The sequence below is a fragment of the Marmota marmota genome, unplaced genomic scaffold (genome assembly GCF_001458135.2).
Source record: "Marmota marmota marmota unplaced genomic scaffold, marMar, whole genome shotgun sequence".
In the NCBI taxonomy this organism is placed as follows: Eukaryota; Metazoa; Chordata; class Mammalia; order Rodentia; family Sciuridae; genus Marmota; species Marmota marmota.
Window position 1 is genome coordinate 7,339,353 of NW_026000005.1, and position 6,000 is coordinate 7,345,352.

Sequence of the window (6,000 nt, forward strand, 5' to 3'; positions counted from 1 at the left end):
CATTGATGAAAAATGATCTCTTTTCAGACATGGTACCTCAAGTAGATAAAATGTCCGTAAAGAATTTGTCACAAAGTTTTTGAGCCAGTTGTGTGTTTCAACATGAATATAGATATCAAGACTGTAGGAATATAAAAAGTAATGAAGACTATTTAAAAAGATAGCTAGGCAGTGCAATGCTAAAGTTTTCTGTATCAATTAAACTGCTACTTTGTGAAATGATTCCAACTTCAGCATGTTTGTCGCTGAAATCTAAAACAAAATATATCCAAAGATAAGACAAACCGATAGCAAAGAATGTCCAAGATCATTGCCATCTACCCAAAGGCTGATGCATGAATTTTTGGAGAATGTGATAAACTGTCTTTTTAATAAAATTTTCTGGACAATTGCCAGTGGTAAAGCAGAAATATCTGATAAAATTTTGTTTTACCAAATTGGATTCCCTTGGTAAAATTTTTCAGGTCAGTTATGACAGGGAACTTGAGAGGAAAAAAAAAGAACTGGTTATGTATTCAAAATTTGATATGTAGTAATAAATTATTGAATTGATATTTTAATCTACTTCTAATGATTTCTCAAAAGTTGATGCTTTCAAAGATCATGTAATAGTGCATAACCTATAGATACAAATCTTTTTAACAATTAGAACTATCTGGAAATCCATTTCAGACTTATTTTCAAGAAACCTAACTCTGTATCAGTGTGCATTAATTGACAATGTTATGGGAAGTAACCTCAAATCTGTCATCCAAGACATTAATGTTTCCCAGACTGATATATCTCATGCTCATAAAGCTTTCTTTCAAAATAACATATTTCCCTGTAAAAATTTAAAGCAGTACGATTCACATACCTCTGTATTTAAAAATTTAATATGTGAGAGCAATGTACTCTCTGATATAAGAGGGATTTATCATAAAGGAAGGATTTATTATGAAAGAAGTTTCCAGTTTTCTTCAACTCAATGAGAGAAAGAAGAAAAAAAGGTCAGAATTTGCACTTGAAGCTGTCAAACTTTTGGAAAGTAATGGTTTAAATGATTGATAAATTTATGTCCTAGGGAAAACTTTTATTCAGATATATTTTATTTGATACAATGTTTTATGTGAAACAGTGTCCTTACTCTCCGCTAAAGTAGTGAAGTAATGAAGATAAAAATATCAAAGATTGAATTGAATGAAGGCAAATTATTGGAGAAAAACTTTAGTAGCTGAAATTTCCAGAATTAATATTGACCTTCCATCTGCTGACTGAGAAAAATCCTTTTTAAATTCATAAAGCATTAAAATTACATTTTAGGTTTAGTTTTGTTGTTGTTGTTGTTTTTGTTGTTGTTTTGTTTGTTTGTTTGTTTGTTAGGTTGTACTGAAAAGGAAGTCAGAAAACTTTTATTGTGAAGGGTTGGATAGTAAATGTTTTGGGTTTGTGGGACATACGATCCCTGTCAAAACATGTGGTAGTTGTACTACACAAGTAGTCAAAGACAATACATATAAACAAATTAATGTGAATATGATCTATGTCACTTTATTCATGGACACAGAAATCTGAATTATATGTAATTTTTGCATTTACAACATATTAGTTTTCTATTGATTTTTTTCAGTAATTTAAGTATATTTTTTAAAAATTCTTTGATTGATCAAACTAGTGACAGACCAGATTTAGCCGAAAGGTGGAGTTTGGGAGGATGCAACTCAGTGGTAGAGTATTCATGAAGCATGTGCAAAGCCCTTGGTTCAATTGCCATTACTGCTAAAAAGAAAGGAGAAAAAAAAAAAAAAGAAAAAAGCCCATTAATGTCAGTTTGCCTATTACCTCTGCACTTTGGTAATTTGTAACCCATGAACAAGTTTATTATGATATAAAGTATATAGACTGTCCCCCCCCCACCAAAAAAAAGGCCTCTATCACTAAAGGATCAAATGTTATTGCAAAAAAGAGTTCACAAAACTCAAATGTTGATCTCTTTAGTGATTTGGTTCTTCAGTATATTGTTGAGAAATACTATTTATTGAAGAGACTATCCTTTCCTCATTGTGTCCTCTGAGTGCAATTTTCAAAAATTAGTTGACCATATGTGTTTGGGTTTATTTCTGGGCTCTCTTCTCTGTTTTATTCTGTGTTCATTGTAGCATTATTAACAAGAACCAAGGCAAGGAAACAACTTAAGTGTTTACTGAAGAATGAATGGCTGAAGAAAATGGAAAACTGTTGAGCCTTATAAAGGCTCATTTGTCCAAAACAGATGGGTCAAACACAGAAAGGAAAATATTGAATGATATAAACTTACATTTTAATCTAAAACAAACCAGAGGCTGGGGTGTAGCACAGCCCTTGGCTCAATACCCTACATTGCAGATGATGATGAGGATGATGATGATGAGGACAACCACCACCACCACCAAGACAGTAATAACAACAAATAAAACAAATATACAAATATGGAAAATAAAACAATGGTTACTGTGAGTGGGATCTTGGGGCAGAAATAGAAAGACATAAGCTGAAATATACAAAGTATCGGATATATACTATCAGTCTAGAGATTTAATGTTCAACATGAGAAATATAGTTAATCAAACTGTAATATACTTCTTAAGTGAATTGATTTTAGCTGCTCTAATCATAGGAAAATAAACTATGTGGGATAAGTAAATTTACTTCACAATGATATATATATTAACATTATGCTGTAGACCTCAGATATACACAATAAATTTTATTTTTTAAAGAATTTTTTATAAGTTCTCAGGTTTGGGTGAAGTGATATTATGTTTCATGAATTATGCTTTCACATTGGTTGACCTCAATTTAAAAAATCAACATATAATTTACTCAAGAAAATAAAAGGGTCTTAATGAGTCTTTACCAACATTTAAACCTAGAAGTTTTTAAAGCTTCTTTCAAATCAATTGTCCCATCTCAATGGCAGTGTTTGATTTCCATCACTCTAGAATAATTTGTACGTTTCAAAGCTTTACATAAATGAATTCATATATTATAGACTATTTTGTGTTGGATTTTTCTGCTCAATATCTTGATTTCACAACTATTTTTTAACATATGAAGTAATTCATTCTCTTTATTGCTGACTAGTATTCATTGAATAAATATACTACATGTTATTTATCATCCTCTTCAGGAACATGTGGTTGTTGCTAGTTTTAGGCTTTTGTCAATGATGTGTTAAGAACATTCTTGTATAAATGTTTTGATGGACATATGCTTTCATTTATATTAGATACATAACTAGGAATGCAATTTCTAGGTCACATGGTAAGTGCATATTGATTAAAACTGCTTAACAGTCAATTTAGAAAACTCTTCAGTTTTGACGCTATTGTAAATTGTGTAGTTTCCTTTTCAAAGGATTTGTCACTCATATACAGAAATGCCTTTGATTTATGGGTTGTTGATTTTGTATCCTGCTATTTTGCTGAATGAACATTTACATTTACTAGTTCTAGAAGTTTTCTGGTGTACTTTTTTTGGGTCTCTCATATAGAATCATATCATTGACAGCTATTAAAAATACAAACAATAATAAATGTTGGCAAGGATGTAGGGGAAAAGGCACATTCATACATTGCTGGTGGGACTGCAATTGGTGCAGCCAATATGGAAAGCAGTATGGAGATTTTTTGGAAAATTTGGAATGAAACCAACGTTTGACATGGCTGTCTTACTCCTCAGTCTATACCCAAAGGACTTAAAATCAGCATACTAAAGAGACACAGCCACATCAATGTTTACAGCAGCACAATTGACAATAGCTAAACTGTGAAACCAACCTAGATGCCTTTCAGTAGATGAAATGATAAAAAAGTGGTGTATATACACAATGGAATATTATTCAGCATTAAAAGAGAATAAAATCATCACATTTGCAGGTAATTGGATGGTGCTGGAAAATATAATACAAAGTGAAATTAGCCAATCCCAAATAAACCAAATGTTGAATGATTTCTCTGATTTTAGGATGCTGATGCTTAATATTCTGGGAGGTAGGATGGCAGAATTAAATGAACTCTAGATAGAGAAAAAAGTTAAAGAGAATGGAGGGGAAGGAAGGCGGTATAGAGGTAGGAAAGATAGTGGAATGTGATGGTCATCATTACCCTAAGTACATGTATGAAGACACGAAGGATATGACTCTACTTTTTCTACATGAGATATGAAAAATTGTGCTCTATATGTGTCATATGAATTGCAATGCATTCTGTTGTCATCTTTAACAAATTAAAAATTTTAAAAAGTAGATTAAAATGTGTTCCACAATTTTATATACTAAGTCACTGTAAGACTGGTGTTATTTCTTTCTTAAATGATAGAATATATAAGTGAAACTATATGGATCTAAAATTTTCTGAGAATATTTTATTTGCTATGATAGATGGGGATTATCAGATTTTTTAATCAGTTTTTCTGATTTAGCAAAATTTTTAGAAATAATGCCTTTTTTAATTAAATTGATGAATGTATTAGAAATATTTATTACCCTTTTCATATATTATTTGTGATATTTTGTACTCCTGATATAGGTAATTTTTTGTTTTTTTTTTCTTGATCAGTGGTGTTAATTTTCAATGTTTTTAATTCTAAGAACCAATTTTTGACTTGTTTGATTTTCTTCATTACTTGTCTTTTCTATTTGATTTATTTTTACACTTGTGCCTCATTTGTCTCCTCCTGTTTCCAACATTGAGTTTAATATGATTCTCATTATATACTACCTTAAGATTAAAGTATAAATTATTTATGGGCTGGGGATGTGGCCCAAGCTGTAGCATGCTCGCCTGGCATACATGCGGCCCAGGTTCGATCCTCAGCAACACATACAAACAAAGATGTTGTGTTTGCCGAAAACTAAAAAATAAATAAATATTAAAATTCTCTCTCTCTCTCTTAAAAATAAGTATAAATTATTTATTTAAAACCTCTTTGTTTTCCTTATAATTATTTAAAGATTTCTTCCAAATTATATTTTAATCATATCACATGAAGTTGTATATGCTCTATTGCATTGTCACTCAGTTTGAAATAATTTTTCTAATTATTTTGTGCTTCTTTCATTTATGACTTTAAAAGTATATTGTTTGATTTTTGTAGTGCTTGGAGTATTTTTATTATTTGTAATTTAAAATCAATTTGATAAGATTGCATATAAATCTGATTTTGATGGAGTCAAATTTTTCAAGGTTTTGTTTTGGTTTTGGGTTGTAGGTTTGTTTGTTTACTAAAAAGATTAAGAATATTTTGTCTCATGATGCTTTATTACAAAATAGGCCCTGCTGTGGTTTTTATTAGGATTGCATTGGATTTGTAAATCAGTTTAGGAATATAAAAGTTTCTTTAGATCAAAATGCTGGGGGAAAAAAGCATTAAATATATTGCAAAGAAAAAAATCTGACAGAATATCATATACTGGTATTGTTACAATTTAAAAATATGTAACTTTAAATATTTAAAACATAAATATCAATTTAATTTTCCCATCGTGTGTACTGTACACAGAAATACAGTTTGCATGTTCATTGTAAACTTGTGTTCTGCCTTATAATTAGTTAATTCATCAGTTTGTGTGCATGTGCATACATGTGTTTTCCAAACATTTTGGTCTCAAAAATACTTCACACTCTTAAAAATTATTAAAGACATCTTAGAGCTTCCATGGGTTAGATTTATAAATATTACTATACTATGAATGAAAACTCTGAAATTTATAAAATAGTCATTATAAAATAATTTCAAAATAACAAAAAGTAAACTAGTATTTCAACTTAAACATATTTACAACAACACATCTTTACCAAAACAGCAACTAAATTAATGAGAAATTTGGCACTGCTTTATATTCTGCTAACCTTTGACTTAATACTGGAAAGTTGCATTTTTATATTACTTAGCCACTCTAATAGGAATGCAGTTGTATCTCATTATTTTAATTTGAGTTTCTTTATAATAACATCCGAATTTCTGTCTCTTTTCTTGTAT